Raw genomic sequence first — 26,816 nt, 5'->3', positions numbered from 1 at the left:
TTCTGCTTGATCAGGTGATAGGCATACTTGTCTTTCTTATCCCATTCTGCTTGAGCTCGGGCAATGGCAGGATCTGCTACTGGTGCGGAAACTGTTTGTGTAGATGTAGATCCCGATGTAGATCCCGTTGCTGGTGCTGTGACAACAGATGGAGTAGAGCTACTGGTGGCTGGATCGGCCAATGGTCTAGGTATAGATCCATCGACATACTCCCATTTGTCCTGAAGCACAAGAATGGTCTCCATTCGGTATTTCCATGTACCGTAATTGGAGTTGTCTAACTTAGCAGATGCCTCCAGATTGAGGTTGCTAGTCGACATGGTGCAAACAATGTACTCAAAAGTGTCCTGAAAAACTCTGTATGAATCAACTGCAAATACACTGAAGATGCCAAGTGAAATCTCTGTACCGTCGGTGAAGATAGAACTACAGTAAATAAGATCTGACCTGTGTTACAAGGCTTGTGGCAATGATGCCGGGAATAGCCAAGAGGCTTTACAAGGCTGAAAAATGATGTGCACGATGCCGTGAGATAGCCAAATAGGCTTTACAATGGTGGCATGTGTGTGTGAAATCAAGTGCTATCTGCCCACTGAGTCAATCTGCAATGCCTCTGAACTCTGAAGTCTGCTCACTGAACTGATGAACGTAAGGTTTCAGGTAATGTAATGATGTGAAATCGGATGTGAGCGTATGGACTGACTCCGAGTAGGTACTAGTCGGGAATTTTGGGCATGGCTTAGATTGGCAACTTGGGGAATTCAAAGCGTCCCCTCTATGGCGATCTAGTCTACTCTGATCTAGATCTAAACCAACCGTCGATCGATGAAAGAGCAGCAAATAATTCCTTTTCCTTTGTTCTTTTTAAGTGCTGGGTCAGATGCGTCGATGTAGAGGCAAATGTGCGTGAAGGAAGTGGTTTTGTCGGCGAGGCTCAAATGTGAGTGTAACTTGCGTCGAAATGTGTGCCTGATGTAACAAGCGCGTAGAGCACAAAAAATCGAGCGACTTTCCTTTTTGGAGCACCCTCAAATTCTTCCTGGATCAAGAGATATGACTTGATCTAGGTGGAGGGGCAAAAGGAGTGCAAATGGTGCTCAATGATGATGTGTCACTGTGAGTCACATGCAGTGATGATGTGGCACTGTGCTTAGCAAGAGGTGTGCCACTGAAGCTCTGTGCTGAGGTGGCAGGAGTGTGCACATGCAGTGTGTGCACAGTGTGCCTGGCAAGGGACTGTGCCTGCAGGGGTCAGTGCTGACTGGACTGCTGAGGTGGCAGTGCTGAGGTGGCACTGATGATGTCAGCAGGGTGATGTGGCAATGCTGATGTGGCACTGATGACATGGCACAAGTGACGTGGCACTGGTGATGTGGCTGATGACATGGCAGTGCTCACGTGGCAGATGATGTGGCAGTGCTGACGTGGCAGATGACGTGGTAGTGCTGATGTGGCAGATGACATGGCAGTGCTGACATGGCAATGATGATGTGGCAGTTGACGTGGCACTGTGGATAAGGGTGCCACGTGGCTGATCCTTGACCACACCTGTGTGTGTGGTGACCCTGGGTAGATAAGGTTGGGGATAACTGCCACGTGTCAAAAGGAGGGCCACCGAATTTTCAAGATTCTGACAGAATCTTTGTAGATTCCGTCCTCATTTCCGTCGACGATGCGATGGCGCTATGTGACGAGGGAGCCCGTGAGCTCTGGCGGAGATCGTGCATTTGATGGCTGCTTGGAGAGGTGGCCGTCGCTATTCGCTGGAGCTAAATGTAGGAGGTGCTTGCTCGTTGGTGCGGCGAGGGTGTTGACGCAGAGGTCGCCCAGCCGTAGTTGCTGTTGAAGAAGGCTAAGAGCCTTGTTCGCGGTCGCGGTTGAGCCTTGTTCGGTGGAGAGATTCAGGACGCCAGAAGCCCCAGTTTCTCCCGAGACACTGAGAAGCTTGCGATGAAAGTGAGGAGTTCGTTGAGCCGTGGAGCGTGTCGTCTGTTGTAGAGGCTCACGAGGCAGGAGATCCGTTTAGTGGCGCTGCTCGTTGTTGAAGAAGGCCGCTGGCTATTGGCGTTGGAGCAGCCCGTGGCAGGGCTGTTGGTTGGAGAAGTCACTGGTCGAAGAAGAAACTATGTAGTGTCTTCAAGCAATTGCTGCGAAAGCTTGATATGAATGAAGCCAAAGGATTTAACGGATTGTGAAACTAGTTCCAGCATTTTGACGCACTGTTGAGCTGTGCGTCGTGAGTTCTTAACCCTGGGCCTGGAGTCTGCACTGTTTGATGAGGATGGTCGTCTGGAGTATCCCGATTTTGGCCTCTCGAGAGGGCTGGTCATTCATTGATATCCTTCAACTGTGAAGGAGCAGATGCGACGAGCGATTTGAATTTTCTGCTAATGATGGAGAGCCGCCTTTGTTTGTAGATGGAGGCGGCTACAGATGGCTTGCGAGGGGCTCTTGGAATTTGCTTGTTGAAGGTTTGCCTTCGGAGTCACCTGGTCGCACGGAGCTTGGTGATAAGGCTTGAGTAGTCCTCAAACCTTTCAAGAACTTCTCAAAATGAAGAACAAGATCTCTCCCTGTCTCTCTCACAATCAGAGTACCTTACAAAACTCAGAAATGTCTCTCTCTTGAAGCTCTCAAGGAAATAAATCTCTCTCATTCGCTCTCAAATAGAAATCTCTCTTTCTCTCTCGGAATGAACAAGAGATCTCAAGGAAATCTTTCTCTCTCACTCAATGGACGGAAATTCCTCACATGAACGGAAATTTTCAAGAATGAATGGACGAAAATCTTTCATCAACGGAATGAAAGAATGGAAGCACTCAATCTCTCGATCTCTCTCATGCTCTCAAGAATCACAATGTCTCAACGGAAGACAAGGGAGCTCTGATACCATGACAAAATATGAAGAGGGGAGAGGAGAAGAGTGGAGATGAGGAGAGAGGGCACAGCTAGAGAGCACACCACAAATGACTAACTGTACACTAGAATTAGTTGAAAAAATAGAATATATACAAACCCTTTTAGGGTTAGGGTTAGGGGATCTAACCCTTTCCTTTATAGCACTCTATAAGGTTAGTGCTATGCACATATGATCACGTGATGGTGCTATGCACACATGATCACATGATGTTGAGCGTGAACTCGAAACACACTTGACAACTAATCTTGACTTGTATCTGTTCACAAAACCATCTGCATTGTGCTTCACCTTATAATTCCACTTGCAGCCAATTGCATTCTTGTCTTTAGGCAAAGGCACCAATTCCCATGTAGCATTTGCTTCCAAGGCATCCATGGCTTTCTCGAATTTTTCTTTTCCTATGGCTTGCTCAAAAGAAGTGGGTTCTGGTTCATGTATCAGTTTGACCATATCGGCATAGTGAATGGCTGTAAATCCATCATATTTTAGCCTATCCACGAGATACCTAGCTCTGGTAGACCTGCCCAAAATAGGCTCACTACTAGGTGCTCTCAAAACATCCCTTGTCTTCCTTACTCCAGGTCTAACAATAGAAGGAATACCCAACTCATCATCAAGGCTCTGTTCTGAGCCACTGGATTCACCATCCACATAAGAGTGACGTGCATTCACATCAAACATGGGCTGATCTACTTTCTCTTTTCCTTTTTGTGATACTTGCATACCACTATCTGTATTGCTTTGAGGAGATTCTCCTAATCTCAATCTACCTGTCCATGGCAAAGTATGTGAACCACTGCTAGAGGACACTATAGGTCCACTAATATTTTGTGATTGCTGCTATGAATTCTGTGCAACATTACCATTTTGTGCATCTACATTATCAATCACATTTACTGGTTTATACCAGCTGCTCATCTCATCAAAGACAACATCTTTGCTTACTCTTAACTTACGAGTAGAAGGGTTACAGCATCTATACCCTTTTTGTTGCAGAGAATAACCGATAAAGATGCACTTCTCAGCTTTTGGATCCAACTTGGATCTCTACTCATTTGGCACATGAACCTAGGCAATGCAACCAAAAACTTTCAAATGAGAAATATATGGTTTCCTACTAGTATACATCTCCTCTGGCATCATGCATCAGTCTAAAGCTACTTTATGATATGCATCAGGGGCTAGTTGTCGTTTATTGTGACAACATGAGCAGTATACACTTGGCAAATAACCTAGTCTATCATGCTAGAACAAAGCACATTGAGGTGCATTATCACTATGTGTGGGAGAAGGTTCTACTAGGTTTTATTGTTTTGGTTTATGTCAGCACAGCGGATCAGGTACCTAACATATTCACAAAGGCATTGGGTGCAGAGAAGCAGCACAAGTTTAGAGACCTGCTTGGTGTGTAGGAATTGGGCTTGCGCTCGAGGGGGTCGTGAGATATCGAGATCCACTCATGATATGCCAGGGTGACCGTTGTGCATTTATGTGACCGACTTGTTAGCTGCAGATGCAGTTGGTACACCGCCCATGAATAATAGCTGGATGACAGCTATCTTTATGTACTCTAGTTAGTGGCTGAGTTAGTATGCCACCTAGGTTAGCTGAGTTTGGTTTGAGACCCACATATAGGGTTCATCTATTCCTTTTGTAAGAAGAGAGAGTTTTTTTGGCTTTCACAACTAAGAAGAGGAAAACTCTTTTGAGCCTCCACCTTTGTGTGTATTTCCCCATTGTGTATGCGAGAAAGCTACAACTGAGAATCCTTACTTCTCTCCCACTCTCTTCACACAGCATGCACATGATCTGGTGGCTGCTCCATATAGACTTCTTCTTGCAAACTACCATGCAAGAAGGCATTCTTTACATCCATCTGATGTAAAGACCATCCCTTTGATGCAGCGAGGATGCAGCCATAGCAATGACTGCTCTTACGGTTGCCATCCTTGCAACCGGACTGAATCTTTTTTCATAATCAATACCATATGTCTATGCATACTCCTTGACAACTAATCTTGCCTTGTATGTGTTCACAGAACCATCTGCCTTGTGCTTCACCTGATAAACCCACTTGCATCCAATTGCATTCTTGTCTTTACGCGACACCAATTCCCATGTAGCATTTGCTTCGAAGGCATCCATTTCTTCATCCATGGCTTTCCCCCATTTTTCTTCTCCCATGGCTTGCTGAAAAGAAGTGGATTCTGGTTCATGTATCACTTTGACCATATAGGCATAGTGAATGGCTGTAAATCCATCATATTTTAGCCTATCCACAGGATACCTAGCACTGGTAGACGTGCGCAAAATAGGCTCCTACTAGGTGCTCTCAAAATATCCCTTGTCTTCCTTACTCTAGGTGTAACAACAGAAGGAATACCCAACTCATCATCAAGGCTCTGCTGTTCTGAGCCATTGGATTCACCATCCACATAAGAGTGACCTGCATTCACATCAAACATGGGCTGATCTACTTTCTCTTTTCATTTTTGTGATACTTGCATAGCACTATCTGCATTGCTTTGAGGAGATCCTCCTAATCTCAATCTGCCTATCCATGGTGAAGTATGTGAACCACTGCTAGAGGACACTACAGGTCCACTAATATTTTGTGAATGCTGTTGTGAACTCTATGTAGCATTACCATTTTGTGCATCTACATCATCAATCACATTTACTGGTTTATACCAGCTGCTCATCTCATAAAAAACATCTCTCCTTACTATAAACTTACGAGTAGAAGGGTTATAGTATCTCTTCTTAGCTTTTGGGTCCAACTTGGATCTCAACTCATCTGGCACATGAACATAGGCAATGCAACCAAAAACTTTCAAATGAGAAATATCTAGTTTCCTACCAGTATACCTCTCCTCTGGCGTCATGCCATGTATTGCTGCAGTGGGAGTCCTATTCATTATGTAGACTACTGTAGCAACTGCTTCAGCCCAATAATAATCTGGCAGGTCTTTTTCGTTGAGCATGGCACGAGATACCTCTCCAATATGCTTGTTTTTCCTTTCTGCAAGTCCATTTTGCTATGAGGTATGACTGCATGAATATTGCTACTTTATGCCATGCTCCTGTAGGAACCTTGCAAACTCATTTGAGAGGTATTCTCCCCCTCCATCTGACCTTAGGCATTTTATTTGCACGCCTGTTTCTTTCTCAACCATAGCTTTAAAAGCTTTGAAATGCCCAAACACTTCACTTTTCTTTTTCATAAAATACACCCAAACTTTTCTACTGTAGTCATCAATAAAAGTAACAAAATTATGACAGCCTCCAATAGGTGCAGCTTTAGTAGTCCACACATCAGAGTGGATTAACTCCAATGGGCTCTTACTCTCTTGAACATGTCTAGGAAATGGTTTCCTTGCCTGTTTTCCAAATTGACAGGCTTCACATACCTTATGCATTTCTGCAACCTTGAACTTAGGCAATCCTGCAACAATATTTTGGGCTTGCATTAATTTAAGTCACTGTACATTAACATGACCAATGCGTTTATGCCAGATATCAATATCTGCAACTACACCGGTCCCATGTGCAAACTTTGCTGCACTCAATACAGGCATGTCCACATCCAACGTAAACATCCTACCGTTCTTCTTCCCTTTTGCTATCAAGCGACCTTTATTTTTCATATCCTCAACAAAGCATCCATGAGGATTAAATCTGACTTGCAAGCCTTGCTCAACCATTTGACCAACAGAAACCAGGTTCTTAGTGATATTCAGGACATGAAATACATCAGAAAGGTATTTCTTTTTCCCATCCTGCATAGACAAAGGAATTTTACCAATCTACACAATAGGATGTGCAGTATCATCACCAGTCTCCACAAATCCTAGTCTTTCCATTTTCCTTGCATCCTGCATCCATTCTGCAAGACCTGTCATGTGGTTTGATGCACCTGAGTCAACATACCACACATCATTGCTTTCTTTTGCACTTGTCACAAAATTGGTCATGTGATGTACCATAAACAAATGCTCATTTCTGTCATCACCCTGGCTACTAGAGGATGCATAATTGCCTTGCTGCAATTTTCCAGTTATGATGTCATTCTGCTTTTTATAGCAATCTTTAACCATATGACCCATTTTACCACAGTAGTAGCATTCAACATTGCTATTTGCATTTTGGCCTCTGTGCCATCCACCACGACCTTTTTGGCTCCCCCTGCCTCTAAAGTTACCACGTCCTCCTCCATAGGACTGGTTTTCTTGAATTTGCTGCATATTTTGATTTTTGCCACGGCCTCCAAATCGACCTGCTCTACCTCTGCCTCTGCCTCTACCTCTTCCAGCATTTGAGTAGAAGATAGTTTCTTTTGACGTTCCTCCTGAAGAAGATGCACCACCATTTCTCTACTCTTTAGAAATTAGAAGAGCAATCAACTCCTCAAAATCAGGAAAATTCTCACGGACGGCAATGGATGTAAGGAATTGTGCATAATCCTTTCCTAGACCATTCAAGGTCACAAAAACTAAATCATCATCTTCCACTGGTGACCCAATAGAAGCAAGTGCATCTGCAATCTTCTTCACCTTCATGTGGTAGTCATTGATGCTCATATTTTCTCTCTACACATTATGCAACTCCTGCTTGAGTTGCATTTTCTTGGCTTGCATATTTGTGCTATACATTTTGTCAAAGTATGCCACGCCTCCTTCAGTGTGCTTGCATCCTGAATATGCACAATCGTAGAATCTGAAATACTGATAGACAGCTAGTACATAACTTTTCTGGCTCTCTCATGACAGCCTTTAAATGCCTGCAACTCCTGTTGATTGGGAACATTAGGAATAACTGGTTCTTGTTCAGCTCCGGTAATGAACTCCCAATAGCCTTTTCTCTTAAGGAAATTCGTCATTCTAAACTTCCATGCTTGGAAGTTGTTCTTGTCAAGCTTATGAGTGACAATCTGTGAAAGAGCATCAGATGCCATTACAGAACACTACAAAAAATACAACTTCTGCCTCATAAGGGCAAATCTGCAAAACTGACAAAAGTGGTATTTAACCACAGAGTCACTTTCTAGTGACGATTTTGCATCAACAGGCAATAAGAATGATTCTATCACTCCCAATATCTCTGTGCACAGGCATACGATGCAATTTCTACGACAGCTTTTCATGGACATGAGGAAGAGTGGTCGGACAGCAAAAATAGGGCACTTTTTTGAGTGCCTATGGAAAACTTCTGCCACCAAAATGGGCCCCGAAATGACCTCGAATCAAAAAAATAATGTCACCATGACAGAGCGCCTTCGCGAGATGATGGTGACCTTGAACTCAAAGCAGATGGAAACAATTTCTTTAAACCTTGCAACAATTTTGGCCGCAACAATAACAATCAAGGCAGGTGCCACCCCCTGGGCAAACTCAAACTTCCCAAATACAATGGCAGGGGCAATCTAGCCCGATTCCTCCAGTATTTTGATGCTACATGCCGAGCTAGTGGAGATCAATCCAATGAAACCAAGGTCGCATTGTTCCCCATGGCCTTAATCGATGAAGCCACAGAATGGTACCTAGACCTCCTAGTGGAAGAAAGATCCACATGGGACCTGCTGCAATCTGAATTCAAGAGGTGCTTTCAAATGGAGAGACTACAAGATAACTAAGCAAGCTCCAACAAGGTCCCCAAGAAGATGTACGCATGTTCCTGGGCAAGATGAAACGCTTAATTGCCAATTGTGACCCATGCTCTGATGCTAAGTTACACCTCACGGCTTGGTTCATTGCAGGCCTAATGAAGAAATCCTCCCCCCCACCTCTCTCTCTCTCTTTCTCTCTCTCTCTCTCTCTCTCTCTCTCCCTTCCTCCCTCCCTCTATCCAACCCCCTTTTTCCCTCCCTTTTTTCCCTGCTTTTCACATGTTTCTATCTCTCTTTTTCTCTTGTTTCCCTTCATCCCCTCTCTTTTCTCCACTCTTTCCACATCTTACCCTCTATTTTCCCCTCTCTTTTCCATTCATATCTGAATGTGGCAAGAAACAACTTAAGGGACCTCAGGAAGCTCTGAAGAAAGAGGTACATCTATAAAGAGTTTCGCATGAATGACATAATGGCTTGTGTAGATATCTTCATGGACCATGATTACATCATCCAAGGAGAGTACCAATACCTAGAACATCATGTACAAGAGGAGATTGCAAGTGACCCTTCTAGTGATGACAAAGAGAGTGACAATATGAGTGACAGTAATGAAGAGCAGTAGTCTTTTTGCTTCAACATATTGAAGACAATGTATTTTTGGGAGACCGATTTTGTTTACAAATACAAAAAAATCTAAAATTTTAAAGCAAATGGTATTATTATCTATTGTGGAGCCAGATGGCATCTATATGATGAGCGAGTCTTAGGCAATATTTTGTAGCTCTAATGGCATGTATTTATTTCTATACTATCTTGTAATAAAATATGTATAGTAGGACAGAATGGGGCTATATAACAAGCCCCATTCTTTCCCTTTTTTTTTTGGGCAAAATTCCACAATGTTAGTATTTCCATCGGGAACTAACAAAAATACCAAGGCTACTACTATTACCTTTTTATGGAAATTTTGAAAAAAATATCAATGGATTTCTTTCTATGAAAACACTCACTTCCACCTTAGCACAAAAAGAAAGTGTATTTTTAATTGAAAATTGCATGGAAAAGTAGTCGATACCTTGTAGTGGGAGACCATTTATGGAGTGACCATTGGAGGAGATTTAGATCCGAGCAAGTAGTTTTATTGATAGAGAATATATTTTCTTTGAATTTTGTAATTGGCTTTCAGGGTACAAGGCACACCTCATTTCTTGAGGCTTTACTAAAAAAAAAAAGCATTGACTATCTACGCTACTAGCGTATCTTGCCTCAATTTAGTTGAGTTGCTAATTTTGCATGGGGAACATCCACCATGTATGCGCATGCACTAGCTTGATGTCCAAAGCACCTTCCTCCTTGGCAATTTGGTAGAAGAAGTTTATCTTTAGCGACCTCCTAGAATCTTGCATGCCACTAGCACTGCCTCAAAGCTTTGTAAGACTCTCTCTGGCCTAAAACAAGCTTCATGCTCATGATACATGAAAAGTGACTCCCATTTCACACAACGGGAACATTTTACAAGGATTATAATTCAAAGAAAGCACATAACAACACGTTTTTCTTTTAGAAAATTGAATTTACAACACAATAATTTTAATTTAGTTAATAGCATTTTGCATTCCACATATAGCTTTTCACATTCTGCTAATAGTACTTTGCATTTAGCTTATAACCACACATTTGTGTGGAGCAAGAGTTGGCATGCTTTCTCTCCAAAAACTATAAAAACAAGGAATGTGCCTTTCCTTGGGTTCATTTCAATTTGCATTCAAGACAAAGCAATTTGAATTTAGGGCATAGCAATTCAAATTTGGCACAACAATTTGAATTTAAGGCATATCAATTCAAATTTGGCATAACAATTTGAATTTAGGGCATAGCAATTCAAATTTGGCACATAGCACTTTGCATTTGGCACATAATACTTTGCATTTAGCACATAACACATTTATGTGGAAAAAGACTTCCAATTTAAATTTAAAGACATTTGTAATTCAAAGAATGTAATCTTGACTCTAAATATGAGACATAAGTTTTTATTTCATTATAGAATTAGATGGCGATTTGCATTTGATAAATGGTAATTTCATTTAGCATAGTTGAATTCAACACATACCAATGTGAGTTTGGTTAATCATACTTTGCATTTCATACATAACATTTTGCATTCCACAGGTAGTACATTACATTTAGCACATAACCACACACTGTGTGGGGTGAGTGTTGGCATGCTCCCTCCAAAAAGTATAAGACTGTACCAAGGAACGTACCCTTCCTTGGGATTATTTCAATTTGCATTCAACACAAAGTAAATTAAATTTACCACATAGCAGTTAGCATTTGGCACATACACTTTTCATTCAGCACATAACACTTTGCATTTGGAACATAGTACTTTTCATTTAGTACATAACATGTTTAGTATGGGGGGAGAGTTGGCACACTTCCTCTCCAAAAATTATAAGACCAAGGAACATGCCCTTCCTTGGATTCAATCGAATTGCATTTCACACATAATAATCTACAAATAGCACATAGAAATTTTGAATTTGGCAAATAGAACTTTGCATTTGGCACATTACACTTTGAATTTAGGTCATATGGTGGGATTTTTTTTTCCAATAATGATATAAGTAATCCTAACTTCTTGAAAGAACCATAGTTAAATTATATTTTAACGTAAAGCAAGCAATATTGCATTTACAAATGTATCAAAAGCATATCATTTCCCATTCTTTTAGAAATTCAAACTATGAGAAAAACTCGATTGCAATCCTTTTTCCTTTTTAAAAAATGTTCATATGAGATGCATATGATATGAGAATGCATGACTTATAGCCACTATTTATGATTGTCAAACACTTCATGTGCTTTTGCAAGCAAGCCATATTTGGCATACATATTGACCAAGTTACTACTAATAGAGTAATCTCTTTCCAACCCCTTTTGGGAAATCTTAACATGTATCTCATGGCCCTTATCTATGGCTCCTACACTGCTACAAGCTTTCAAGTGAATGTGATGGCATCTAGCAGCATATCCAGTTGCATCTGTTCAAAACAATTTAGTGCTTTCTCAACAAGTGTGTTTTGGCATACCATGCACTTAGTGTACTCCATGAGACCACATTTTGAATTGGAATCTTCTCAAAAGATTCTTGTTCTTTTGTAATTGACCTAGAGTTGTCATATAGATCTCTTTTAATCATTTTTCTGGCAATCTCAGCATGTATTTCTTTTCCCTTTCTATGCTGTCATAAGCTTTTAAGCTATAAACAAATGTGTAGCATTGGGAGACACAACCTCAAGTTGTATCCATTCAAAACACTTCAATGCTTCCTCATCAAAACTATGTACTACATATCCTACAAGAGTCGTGCATTGCACAACAACACATCTTGAATTAGAAGTCTCCTAAGAACTACCTTTGCTTTTGCTAACAAGCCACATTTGGCATACATATCAACAAGGTGGTACCAAGAATAGGATATTTTATGCACCCCTTTTTTATGATCCTAGCATGTATTTATTGGCCCTTGCTTATCACTCCTACATTTTCATAAGCTTCAAGCTACAAAAAAACACCACAATATCCGAAGAGACCCCCTCTAGTTGCATTTGTTCAAGAAATTCCTCATCAAGCCCAAGTGGAAAAGATCAAATACGTGATTAAAAATTGGCCTAGAGAAATTCGATTACATGATATGTTTTGGATTCCACAAGATAGTGTATTGGTGAAAGTTAATAGTAGGATCAAACCACAAATTGTGCGATAGCACTCATAGAAACTCAAAGTCAATATCATCATGAGTATTTTCACTCAGTCTCATATTTGAATCTAAAAAGGGCAACCCTCTTTAAGAGCGGTATTCTATAAAGTGACATGTTTGGTGCATAGAATTTAATGCAAGCAAATATCAACCTGTTATAGCGCAGGCCATCTTCATCATACCAATATAGCCGTGCTATGCACTAATCAAGGCTTTTTAATAGAGCATCATTTTCATTTTCCCTTGTGTACATAGATTCTATATGTCATACTTTAGTCTTATTTTAGTTTCTGGGTGAAAAAGGAACAATGGAAACGCCACCAAAAAAGAATGAAACTATACATAGAAAGTAGCGACTATGCCTATGGCAGAAAGTTTGATAGCAGCATTGAAAGTCTATACAAGTATTGAGATTTGATTTGAAGCTGCTACCTACAAATATTGGAGAAAAGCATCAACTCAAAAAACCAAAGAAAGAAAAGCATTATGGAAATGTCATCAAAACCACTCGGAGGACAAATTTGGATGCATCTAAGGATGGAGAAGGAGCAAAAACCTAGGTGGGAGGAAGAACTTGAAAGGTGATTGAGGGAGAATGGATGGAGAGGTCATTGTTGGCAAAGAGGATCTAGTGAGACCGAAAGAGAGGATGTTAGAGAAGATACTAGAGAAGGAGATTGGTCATAACTAGAAGAGAAGGGGAAGCCTGAAAAAGAAAGAGGCGATTGAGCAGGAAGAAAGGGGAGGTCGAAGAGGGAAAAGACGAAGAAGGAGGCTCAGAGTAGAGCATGGATGAGAGCAAAGGATGCCATGGTTTTGAAGGAGATGTTTCGATAGCTTTGTACTGTTGGAAGGAGGACATAGAGCCTAAGCGCATTTCCTTGTAATTCCCAAAAAATTAAGAATTGATATTTCACAAGGAAAAAAGCATAACATGTGCCTCAAGGAGAGGTCATCTTTTCATTTCATGGCACATAGCTATTTGCCTAGCTATATTGGTTCTCACAAAAAATAAAGCACTTGACATAGATGAAATGAAAGGCTTAGAAGCCTTTATTAAACATCTTGAAAGTATGATACAAAATTATCCTGAGCAATCAAGTAAAAATTTGGAGATAAGCACGTCATTTGACGCACTTGTCAAATCTTTAAAGAAATAAGAAAATTATGAGCATTAACTACTCTAAATCTTTTTGGCTAGCTGCTAGAATGAGCTAAGTCACCAAGATCCACATTAAATAGAAATATGGCCGTGATAGATGGGGAAAAAGTAGAGCATGCCCTCTACCTAAAACATGTTGTGGTAGAAAGAGTGACAAGCCTTACCAAACTTTATACCATCTAATGATTGAAGAGGGTCCATAATTTGTTGCAATTTGGGTAATGTCTGATCCAGATTTAGAGATGGATGACCAAGGTGCCAAATCTGGGTGGCAAAGGTTGCTAAAAGAGCAAAAGATGACAAGGGAATTCCTATAAAAATCATAGCTTTATGGTACATGAATCATAAAAGTTTCCCAAAAACATATACAATAAAACAACTCTATGGCAGTTGCTTGTGTGAAGAGAGTGGGAGAGAAGGAAGGAGTCTCACTTGTAGCTTTCTCACATACACAATGGGGGAATATACACAAAGGTGGAGGCTGAAAATAGTTTTCCTCTTTTTAGTTGTGAAAGCCAAAAGAACTCTAAGTACAAAAGAATAGGTGAACCCTATATGTGGGTCTCAAACCAAACTCACCTAACTAAGGTGGCATACTAACTAAGCCACTAAGTAGAGTACATAAAGATAGCCGTCATCCAGCTATTATTCATGGGCAGTGTACCAACTGCATCTGCAGCTAACAAGTCAGTGATATAAATGCACAACAGTCACCCTGGCATATCATGAGTGGAGCTCGATATCTCAACACTCCCCCTCGAGCTCAATCCCAATTCCTGCACACACCAAGCAGGTCTCTGAACTTGTGCAGCTTCTTTGCACCCAATGCCTTCGTGAATATGTCAGCTACCTGATCCTCTGTGATGGTAGAAAGGTGATTGTGTGGGGGCCCCTTATTCTTGCTGAGGCCCCTTATTATTGTGATGGTGACGATATAGGAAATATTCCTTGAATATTCCATGGACAACTAGTCGGTTCAACTGACTAGGTTGACTGGTTGGCTCCACCGACTAGGTCGACTCCACCAACTACGTTGATCCGACTACTGCCCTCATAGCTATAAAGAGGAGACCTCCCCATTCCATTATATCATATCAGTTTAGATTAGATCAGATCTTCTAGCTATTAGCTCTTCACCTAGTGTCTATCTAGATCGCCATCTAAACTCCACTGTGGGAGCACATGGGTGGACGGAGCCATCATCTATACTGTAAGAAAATAATACAACGTCTGTGCTCAACAGATAACAAGATCTCGTACACAAGAGAGAAAACCAGATAGTATGGAGAATCAAAAATTTGATTACTGTAGAACTGATACAATAGATGGCGCTGCCTCCCAACCGTGTGCTCCTGTGAAAGAAGCTTCGATGGCAAGCTGGAAATAGTAGAAGACGGAGGCTAGATGCTAAGGAATAAGGGTTGCTGTAGCCAGTGATGAAATGGGCTTCACAAGCTCGCTCTTATATAGCCACTAGTCGTAGTCGGTTAGACCCAATATGGTGACCGACCCAGTCTGCTCAAAATGGTCGACTAGGGGTCGGTCCCGAAATAGGCCACCGACCAAATGATAGAACTGGTGCACAAAATAGAGCAACTGACCTACGGTTCTCCGTTCGGCCCACAGCCATCCGGGATCATCTGGGACTCCAAACGGGCCCCACAACCCGAGAGTGGGTTGCCCCGGGAAATGCTCCGTCTACCCTCAGTGCGGTCAGTCAAGGGATGCCTTCCCGCACTTGCATGTAGTCTAGTTAGCAGTGTGCCGACTCTATCTGAAGCCGTCCAGCCATCAGGCCACACATGGCCCCCATCTGGTGTCAAACCAGGACCTACCGGATAACCGAGCTACTCAAATGCCTTCTCCTCATATGGGGGGCTTACAAGTAGAGTTAGCTGGTTCCTGCGTAGTTACACGAGAGTGGAGCATTGATATCTAACACCCCCCCTCAATGTCCACCCCCAAGTGAACTTACTTTTTCGGACCAATGCCAAGTCGATGAAGATGCCTCTACTAAGTCTCTTCCAAGAGCCTTTGTGAAGATGTCCGCAGCATTCTCTGTAGTCAGACAGTACACCAAGTCGACCTCTCCATCCATGATGAGCTCGCGTACAAAGTGATATTGAATCTCAATGTGTTTTGTGCGAGCATGGAACATAGGGTTCTTTGCAATCGCCATGCAACTTTGATTGTCACATGATAACTGCGTAGGCTTGTTTTGCACTGCACCCATGTCCCCTAAAATCCTCCTCAACCACACTGCCTTGCAAGAAGCAAAGCATGTAGATTTGTACTTGGCCTCGGTAGAAGAAAGGGCAACTGTGGGTTGCTTCTTGCTGACCCATGACACAACTCCAGATCCAAGTGAGAAGCAGTACCTTGTCACTGATCTCCTGCTGTCCACGTCTCCTACCCAATCCGAGTCACAAAATTCGGTCAAGATGCTGCCCTTGGTATAGGTGATGCCATAATCAAGTGTGCCTTTGATGTATTTCAACACCCGCATCCCTGCCCTCCAATGGTTCTCCTGGGGCTTATTGGAAAACTTGCTTAGTACACCAGTCACAAAGCTAATGTCCGGCCACGTATTGCACAAGTAAATCAAACTGCCCACAAGTCTCCTGTACTTCGCTTCGTCCACCAATGGTGATGAATCCTCATTTGAGAGCTTCACGTCAACCTCCATAGGGGTACCAACTGTTTTGCACTCAGCCATGCCAAATGCCTTCAGTATCTCTCCATCATACTTCAGCTGTGAAATGAAGATCTATTTTGACTCCTGCCAAACTTCAATCCCCAAACGAAAATGCATCAGTCCGAGGTCTGTCATTTCAAACTCTCTTCCTAGCAAATGCTTCGTCTGCGAGATCTTCTCTTCACCACGATCATACACCTGCCTACTTCTCTGAAGATATACAAATTTGCATCAGATGGGCTCCTGCTGAACCCGTTTTGCAGAAAGTAGGCATCAATTCGCTAGTACCACGCTTGTGGGGCCTGTTTCAACCCGTAAAGTGCCTTCTTCAGTTTACAAACTTTACCTTCTGAATTGGGGATCACAAAATCGGGTGGTTGTTCCATGTATTTCCTCCTTAAGATCCCCATTCAGAAAGGCAGATTTTACATCCATCTGAAACATGGGCCAACTTCCCTGGGCAGCTAAAGCCAAAACACTACGAATTGTGGTTAGTCGAGCTGTGGTAGCAAAAGTATCCTGATAATCAAAACCATGTATCTGTGGGAATCCTTTTGCCAGGAGCTGAGCCTTGTACTTATCCAACGTGCTATCGGACTTGTACTTAGTCTTGTACACCAACTTGGTTCCAATTACCTTGCGTTTTGGTGGTCGATCCACAAGGTCCCAAGTGTTGTTCTTCATTATGGAGCCATACTCCAACTGCATAGCCTCCATCCACCTATCATCACCCTATGCCTCTTCAAGACACTTGGGTTCTTCAGCACGGATCACCTCTGTCATCAATGCGTAGTTGACCAAGTGTTCCTGCGCCCTTCTTTGCTCCTCTAATCTCTTGGACCGGCGGTGTTCGGATGGTTCCTCCTCAATGGCTGGAGGTTCTCTACCGTCCAAAAGCTGCTTTACCCACTTCGCGAATGGCTGTTGCCGTTGTGGTTTTGCAGGCTCTTCTTCATCTTCCTTATCTTGAATCCTCCCAAGCACCATTGGGGGAGTTCGGTCTGCTATTGGTGGCGGTACTGGATGGATATACTGGTCCTGGTTGTCTGGGAAGGAAGCATCCTCCTCCAATTGATGCAGTTGTTCTGAGAAGACCACATCGCGACTTACAATTACCGTCTTGGTAACAGGGTTATAGAGACGGTAACCCTTCGCCTCTTCACTGTAGTCCAAGAAAATACACTTCCGGCTCTTCGGTTCCCATTTGGTCCTGGTAACATCAGGGACATGCACAAAATAGTCACATCCAAAAACTCTGAAATGTGCAGCTGAAGGTTTCTTACCAGAAAAGGCTTGTAGTGGAGTCATCTCGTTCACAGCCTTCATGTAGCTATGATTCAGGATGTAAACTGCCGTGTTACATGCTTCAGCCCAAAAAGTCTTTGGCAAATCTTTCCCTTTCATCATACTCCGGCCCATTTTGTAGATGATGCGCATCTTGCATTCTGCTACTCCATTTTACTGTGATGTATGTGGCGGGGGTTTCTGCCTCTTGATTCCATGACTTTTGCAGTAACTTTTGAATTCAGTTGATGTCTTAGAGTTGTGGTGTTGCAATGCATTGAAGATGGCCATAGCCTGATGCCGTCTTGGAGTAATGTACTTGGCATTATACCAATAGATATTTCTCTGTTTCAAAAGCAGAGGACTTCTCTCCAGCATGCATTTGCCTTCCTAAATCCTCATGAATGGCAGTAAACTTACCTAAGAAGCACTCGACTAGTTCCCACTCCTCAAAGTCTGAAGGAAATACATATGCTATGCACAAGTTCTATTTCAAAATACAATTTCAACCTGACTCATTACACTGGTTCTATTTCAAAATACAATTTCAAACTGACTCATTACACTTCAAAATCTTACACAAAATGCAGACTTACAATGTGATGGTATTGTCGATTGATTGCTTCATGGAGGAAGGTGCATGTCCTTCCCCATGTAGATGTGTTGCACCTTTGCAAAGAATCCTTTCTTCCCAAGCTTGAACTTCATGATGCGGCGCTTCCATTCATGCAAAAGATCACCTCTTTTGCTCTTGGGAAGCTTATGTGGACCCTTGGCAGATCCTTTGATAACTATCCAATCATTCAAGCTGTAGGTGCAAGGCACCCATTCACCCTGCTCCTGTGGGACACAGAGTACATGTATGGTCTCCTCACCATGCTTGTACAAAGGTCACAACATCTACAAAGTGCAGCTTGGAGGGAGAGAGCATCTCCAATAGAGGGAGAGAGAGGGAGAAGGTATAGAGGGTGCAACTGAAGGTTGAGAGAAGCTCCAAGAGGTGTTGTAGCTAGGAATGGAGGCAAAAAGAGTAGAGGGGATGAGCAGCTTCTCCAGGAGGTGTTGTACCTAGGAATGGAGGGAGAAAGAGCAGAGGAGGATGAGCAGTCACTATAGGAGGTACTATAGCTAGGAATGGAGGGAGAAATAGCACAGGGGGATGAGCAGCTATTGTTATAGGAGGTGCTGTAGCTAGGAATGGAGAGAGAATGCGTAGCTGGTACAGGAGGTGCTGGAGAGGGAGAAACACAGTGGACCAGAGCAGGAGGGGGCAGAGAAGATGCCAAATGAGTTCCCACATTTGAAAAATGGAGGGATAATGGAGCTGGACCAGAGAAGAGGAGGGGGCAAGCCTGTAACAAGCTGACAGGGGGGAAAAATTTGCCCATAAGGGCCCACTGCCTCTTGAATGACTTGTAGGTTTTTTTGGGGGAGGTGCATATGGGAGAAGGGTCCAGCATGGGTTGAGGGGGGGGTTGATGGTTTGATTGGTGGTCCCCTGTGTAAGAGGAGTAGCCAATAGGGGCTATTTGCAGGTCTGCCCACCCTCCACCTCAACATGGCATTGCCCCAAAAAAGGAGCACTCCCATTGGTATACCTCACTAATCCCTTGAAATTAGGAAACACTAATTGGGGGCCCTTTGGAGACCCCAATTCTCCCCTAATCTGAGTGGATTTAAAATACCCCTCCTCTTGAGTGCATGTGGTATAATTTTTTCTTTTTGAGGTGAACCCCCTGAGTAAAATGTAGGGAGTATGGCATCTCCCTAAATCCAACAAAATGCCAGTTCATGTTTAGCCACACGGAGTTGTTTTGGGACACATTGTTTCTCAACATGGGATTGCAACTGTCATGGGCAAAATCAAAATCATCATGGAATTTCCTCCTCCTACAAATTCCGAAGGTGTAGAGGTCTTTATGGGACATGCCGGCTACTATAGATTGCGATATGCCATGATAGCCAGACCACTTTACAAATTGTTGGTGGAATTCTAATGGACTAAAGAGTGCGACCAAGCTTTTGAGCTCTTAAAGTGGTGCCTAATCACATCACCCATCCTTATATCTCCCAATTGGGATATATTGATTTTCATATTGGCTCCAAATATGCGATTAGGAGTGTGCTTTGCCAACCTAGTGAACATAAGAAAAACTACCAACTCTACTTTTCCAATTGACAACTCAATGATGCAGAGATCAACTATACCACCACAGAAAGAGAAGCCTTGGAAATGGTGTATATTGTTAAGAAATTGGACACTATTTATTGGTAAATGATTTTGTCTTCTACATCGACCATCAAGAATTGCTTTATCTTGTGAATCATTGGTAATGATAGGCAGACCCTTGTTGGAATTGCGACCAGTAGATGCTAGAAAATGCATAATCAAATTTGCACCATATCAGGAGCTCATAGCCGGCCAACTCTATAAAATGGGAAAATATCACATCCTACGTAGATGCATCATGCCACATAAAATCCCACTCATCATCCGTGAAGCACATGAAGGCATTGCAAGGACTTTTTGCAGGGGAAACAACATCAAAAGAAATTCTCTTAGCAGGATATTGGTGGTATTAGCCGGAAAAGAAATCAAGACCAGAGGCTAGAGGCTAAGCATGGCGACGCTCGAGGGCCATAGAGGAAAGGAGATCGTGAGGGCGAAACGTTATCATGGGAGGGGAAAAGGAATTAGAAGGGGGAGGGAATGAAGAGGGAGACTATGACACAAGGGGAAAGGGAGAGGGGGAAGAGAAGCATGTACATGATAAGAGGAGGAATGTAAAGATGGAGACATCAAGGGAAGAGGACCATACTTTATTTGAAAGAAAGGATGAGAGGGAAATATCAAAGTACTAGCTAGGTGGCTTTACAAGAATGAGCGTGTCTCATCAAGGAATAGACCCCTCCTTTTATAGCCAAAAGAGGGGGTCTCTCCCAATTAATGCATCCTCCCACATGCATGGTGTGTGTGGAAAAGTCTCCCATGTGGGCTAGGCGGTTACGCACTCTCAATTGTGTGCGACAACCCTTTGCCTCAATTTTCCACATAAATCAAGCCCCATATCTCAAGTCTATGATACTCCCTTGGTCTCTTCCCAATTTTATAATATGTTCAAACCTCTAGGAGGACAAGTGGAGGGTTGGCACAAGGAATCTTGCCACCTCATCCTACTTTCCCCATTATTTAACTTGCTCTCTTGGACCTTCTATACCTCCCCCACATGGGCCTATCCTATATGGAGGGAATAACCCAATATAATATCCATCTCCACATATTTTATATTACTTCTCCCATGGACTTTGTGCCATAACTCACTAAATGCAGCCTAGGTGGAGGGGTGGCACATGGAGGAGCCATGCCACCTTACATTTTATAATATTACTACCATGGATTATGTACAACACACCTTATGGGTCCTCTTACGTGGAAGGGTGGCACATGGTCATGCCCTGCCACCTCAACCCTGGGCCTTATGCACACCATATTTTATTATACTATTGCCACATATACAAACACACACACATATTAATGCCTTTTTCCTTAGACAATTTTATCCATAACAGTTCCCCCCCCAGGCAGGGAATGCACAACATTTCCATGCCTAGGTCCATCACGCACAAAGAAGGGCTTGAGGTAACGCTTGTTGATCACCTTCTTGCCATATGGTTCATGCAGCTCCTGAACTTGTACAGACCCATTGCTACGTTCCTTGATGACTTTGTATGGACCAGTCCATAGTGGCCGAAACTTCTTATCCATTTGGTGGTCCAATCTATTATCAAAGCATAGCACAACATCCCCCTCAGCAAAGTGTCTTTCCCATCCCTTGCGAATCTTAGCATCCAAGCGGACCTTTTGTCGATTCTTTTGGATCTCTGTTTGGTGTAGTGCAAGGCGTCGGGTTTCATCTAACTTCTCAAGTTGTACCAATCTGGCCTCTACATGTTCATCTTCTATCATCCTCTGTTCTTGTGCCAATCTCAAAGCTGGAATCTCTATCTCTAGTGGTAAAACGGCCTCAGTACCATACACCAACTCAAAAGGAGTGTGACCTGTAGATGTTTTATGAGTGATGTTGTAAGCCCACACGGCTTCAGTGACCTTTTGATCCCACTAGCTTCTGTTCCCTGTGGCCATTTTTCCCATGGTTTTACAAAGGAGGCCATTGGTCCGCTCTGTTTGACCCATGGATGCCGGATAATAGATACTAGAAGTGTGATGATCAATACCCATGCGATCCATGAGTAACTCCACTGCTTCATTTAAGAATGGACTCCCATGGTCAGAGACAATATCCATGGGTGTCCCAAACCTTGTGTAGATACGTTCAAATATGAAATATGAAACTACCTTACCATTTGCAGCGGGGAGGGCGATAGCTTCAGCCCACTTAGTGACATACTGAGTGGCTACCAAAAGACACTTCTTTTTGCGAGCAGTCATGGGCAAGGGCCCGACAAAATCTATTCCCCACTTCTGAAACGGATGGATGGACATCACTGGGTGATGTTGCCGAGGACGCAAATCCTTCCTACCAAAGAATTGGCATGGTTCACAGGTTTTGCAATACAAAGTGACATCCTTGAACAAGGTCGGCCAATAGTATCCAGCATGTAACATCTTCTTAGCTGTATAGTCACTGGCATAGTGACCTTCATAAAATCCATCATGATAATGCTTCAATACCTTAGGCACTTCATCTGCATCAATGGCCCGTCTTAGTACCCCATCCATGCCTTGATGGTACAACACCCCATCAAGGAGGGTGTAGCACCTACTATCTTTGCGGATCTTCTTTCTCTCATAGCTAGTACTTTATGGAGGAAAGGAGAAAGCAGTTAGAAACCTGTAGATACCACCATACCATGGATCCCCAACTTCTATGGCCGCTACAAGGTTTACATCAAGGCACTCCTCTAAATCAATCAAAGCATTCTTCAAGTTGGAACAACCCCCTTTTACAATTTTGAAAGAAAAATTATATTCTTGTAGAACTGCTAGCCATTTGGCCAATCGGCCCATGGGATTTGGTGATTGAAGAACCTGCTTTGCAAGACCAGTGCTAGTGAGTATAATGAAGGACTTTCCAGCCACATAATGCTTAAATTTCTGAATGCAAAACACCAAAGACAAGGCATGCTTGTCAGCCTCTGAATAGCGTCGCTTAGTGTCGAGCAATTGTCGAGAAGCAAATCAAACGCGATACATGAACCGATCCTCCCCTTGCTGGAGAAGAATACCTGCGAGAGTGTGCTTACCAAACCCAGGATTGATATAGAAAGTCTTTGACCAATCTGGATTGCGTAGAATGGGTTCTGAAGCCAGAGCATTCTTGATTTGTGCAAACCCATGATCACAATCCTCATTCCAAGAGAAATCAACCCCATCTTTTAATAGCATAGTCATGGGTCGTGTCAAAGCAGCATATTGATCAATGAAGCGGCGATAGTATCCTGCTAGATTGACAAATGAGTGTACCTGACGTTTGGTTGTTGGTAGGGAGAGCTTGAGGATAGCTTCTACCTTCTCGGGGTCAGGCTTGACGCCCTCGAATGAGACAATATGTCCCAATAACCTCCCTTGAGTGGCTCCAATGGTGCATTTCTTAGGGTTGAGACTGTCGTTTGCATCATTGACCCTTTGGAAGGCCAACCTAACCTTCATGACATGCTCCTTACGTGACGAGAATATACAGAAATCATCTAAAAACATCTCCAAGAAATCCCCCAAATAAGGAGCAAACACCATCTGCATAAATCTTTGAAAGGTAGCAGGAGCATTGGTGAGGCCAAATGGCATTACTTTGAATGCAAATGTCCCCCAAATGTGGTTTTAAGCACATCTTCTTCGGCAATTCTAATTTGATAAAACCCAGAGTAACCATCACAGAAAGTATACATCTCATGACCACTTACCTTCTCAAGAATGAGGTCTTGAAAGGGCAGAGGATGATGATCCCTCTTGGTGGCTCCATTGAGTTTCTTATAGTCGATGCAGACCCGCCACTTGTTGTTTTTCTTTGGGGTGACTACCACTGGTGAAACCCATTCAGTATTGTGAACCGGAACAATAAACCCAGCCTCTACAAGCTTCTCCAACTCTGAGCGCAAAGCATCCATCTGCAGGGGTCCTAATCTCCGATACTTCTGAGCCACAGGCTTCGCATCAGGCTTCAGCTCTATCTTGTGCTTTATGGCAGTCACATGGCGAAGGTGGTGGTAGCTAGTTGCAAAGAGGTCAGGGAAATCTTTGAACATTTCTAGGAACTCGTCTTTCTCACTTGGAGTGAGGTCTGGGGAAAGCATAGACTCAAGCTGTTACCTTTTCTGTAGATGGCGGGGTCGGGGAGACACCCCCATCATGTAAACTTCCTCCTTCGAGAATTCCTCCTCCCCGTCTGATTCTTCCATTGATTCAGACACCGAGGATGAGAGAGTATCACTGTCTTGCTCCTCTTCTTCTTCTGGTTCCATGGCACTGGGTTGCACCAGGATCTTCTCCTTAGAAGCACCGAAAGACATGTGTCCTGTCTTCCAATAGCTGACTGCATCACTCTTTCTCAACCATGGTCTCCCGAGTATGGCTGGGTAACTCCTCCCTGCATCTTTAATGTCCACTACATGGAAATTGACAGTGGTGGTCAACCCATTGACAGTGATGGGCAAATCCTCAATGACTCCCAGGGTGGCGAGTCGTCGACCATTTGCTACCTTGATTTGAGTGGAGGAACGCCTTGTACATTTCAAATTCAATTTCTTCATGATTCGGCGCACCATGATATTACATGCAGCTCCCCCATCAACACACACATTTTTGACACGGCAATTATCTATGATGACATCGACTGTGTGTGGGTGCCGATCAATTTCTTCAGAGATATCTAAGATACCTGCTTCAAGTTTGCCACCTGCAGGTACACATTCTCCGGCTCCTGTTCTTTGTCGAAATACTCAATCATTGTTGCTCTCAACCTGGCCAACTTTGGTGAACGTCTTCGGCCTACTTCTCATACCACACTTGAACCCTCTAGAAATGTGGGAAGAACCAACAGCCATCTGTCTTCAGTAAGAAAGTTGAGAGAAACACAACGGCGCTTGAAGGCCACAAGATACTCATTTGGATTTTCTTCCACTCGTCCACAAAACACGGGAATGTCAGCCATGCTTGGAAGATGGAAAAGAGAGTGGCAAGATGAGGCTTATCTATGGACAAACAATAGAAAGAGGAAGCTTAAACTGAAAATCGGGTGAAGATACATCCACAAAGCACACATAGGCAGGGTAGGGTGTGACTAATGTATTGTGAAATACTACACAGGAAGAATCTTCAGTATAGAATAGCACATACACAATCTTAAAAGGACCAACCCTCATGATATCACATCCATCTTTACAAGCGAGGGTTAGAGACGCGGCGCTGCATGAGGTTGTTCATCAAGGCAAACAAGAATGCCATGACAAATGTCAACAGTTGGAGAACTTGCACATCACCTTCAGCTTCTTCTAGTTCTTGTAGTCGCCATGATATTTCTTCAAGGGGTGTGCGGTCTGGCATCCTTCTCTTGAGCAATGTCCTTGAGGACCTTCCCGATGATCTTCCAAAGTCGGTGAACTCGTATCAAGTATGCCCAACACTTAGTTTCATGGTGACCACAACCATTGCATTCCTTACAAATGATCACCCTCCTTCGTGGCTTGCGGCTCTGTTGGGGTGGTGCTTCCACTCGCATCATGCGTGATTGAAGTACAAGCTTCCCGTGCCAAGAAATCAGCAACTAGATTTCGAGCTCGAGGGATATGCTGAAATTTTACCTCTTCAAATTGGTTGCAAAGTTCCAATGCTTGTTGATGTCGTGGAACCAAGCCTTTACTCCGCACCTTCCACCTTCCACTAACTTGTTCACACACTAGTTGAGAATCTCCTTGCACTTCAAGTTGCTTGGCATGATGCTCTTGTGCCTTTTGTAGCCCAAAAATGAGCGCCGAGTACTCAGCTTGATTGCAAGTACTTGCAGGTGCAGACTTGCTGTAAAAATACTCCTCACCACCCGGTGAAGTGAGCTTCACACCCACGCCAGCAGCCTTGGTCGAAGGTTTGTAAGCTCCATCGAATTGAAGGATCCAAGATGTCATCACACCAAGACGAAAATTCGGACATCCCAAGTTTCTCGGTAGTCCAAGATAGGTAGGAGGAGAGGGTGGTGAGAATTCAACACTTGAGCCAAACGTTCAGCACCAAATAAACTTGCAATCCTTTGTTGATAGTTTATCTTTAGACCAAAAAGAATTACAACATGAAGCTCGAAATGAGGCACAAAAGGTTGATTAGGTACAAATGGATTCCTTGGTCGAAACATTATAAACCATAGATGAGGCCTAGAAACCTTTGTAGTGAGATTGAGAACAAACCATTCAGGACGAGCTTATCCATAGGAATTAACAAGCAGATGCACCAAATCTCCCCCCAAGCTTGGGGAGCATCCAACCCTTCGATGAAGGACACCGCTTTAATTACCTCTGAAGCAGCAAGTAGTTCGATCAACGCACAATGAGTAGAAGTGAAATCAAAGTTCTCCCAGCGTATCAGTAGTTCTTCACCATGAATCATCCACGGTGTATCGTTCCACCCGTCATCTCCTTGAACAATGCACTGGACAATCAGCTGTTGAAGGTCGACATGAAGATCAAGGAAGAGATCTCGTGCATTGGTAGCCGTAAGGCGCGGAGGACCAGGCACCAAATCCTTAAACGCGTCGAGAAGTGACATAAATATCCACCCTCCTCGTGTGGCGTGCATCCGTGAAGTGAACTTGGAGAAGTTCTGAATCGGCAATCTAGCAGGAGATGTGAATAGAGCACATGAAATGAAGTACTTTTTCTCTTTACAGCAAGAGCAAACTCCCCACGGTTAGAGAGTTACAGTTCCCGAGATTTTAATATATAAACAAAAATCATTACATTTTCATCGCTTCCAACTTGTTGGCCCAATGATAAGTCTCCCTTTTGTGAAGGGGGAGGTCTTGGGTTCAAATCCTACTCTTTAATAAAAAGAGAGGAGAGGAGAGGAGAAGGAGAAGAGAAAGAGAAGGAGAAGAAGAGAAGAGAGAGGGGGATGCGGGATCTGCTGTTACAGTTTTGCAGAAACTCAGAAGAACTGTCCGCGACCAGAAGATGTAGTAGCCCAGAAAACTGTTGCGCGGGTGAACACAGTAGATGCGCAAAGCGAGAAAACTGTACGTGACCAGAAGACGCAGGAGCCCAGAAAACTATCGCGCGCGTGAACACAGTAGACGCGCGAATCGAATGCGCGCACAGTAGCTTAGAAGGAGCACAGATGGTACAGTTTTGCAGATACGATCGGTACGAGCACAAGATTTG

This window comes from Dipteris shenzhenensis, chromosome 9 (assembly GCF_047967505.1).
Source record: "Dipteris shenzhenensis isolate YYH24624 ecotype China chromosome 9, Dip_SZ_1.0, whole genome shotgun sequence".
Lineage (NCBI taxonomy): Eukaryota > Viridiplantae > Streptophyta > Polypodiopsida > Gleicheniales > Dipteridaceae > Dipteris > Dipteris shenzhenensis.
Note: the sequence above shows the minus strand (reverse complement) of the source record.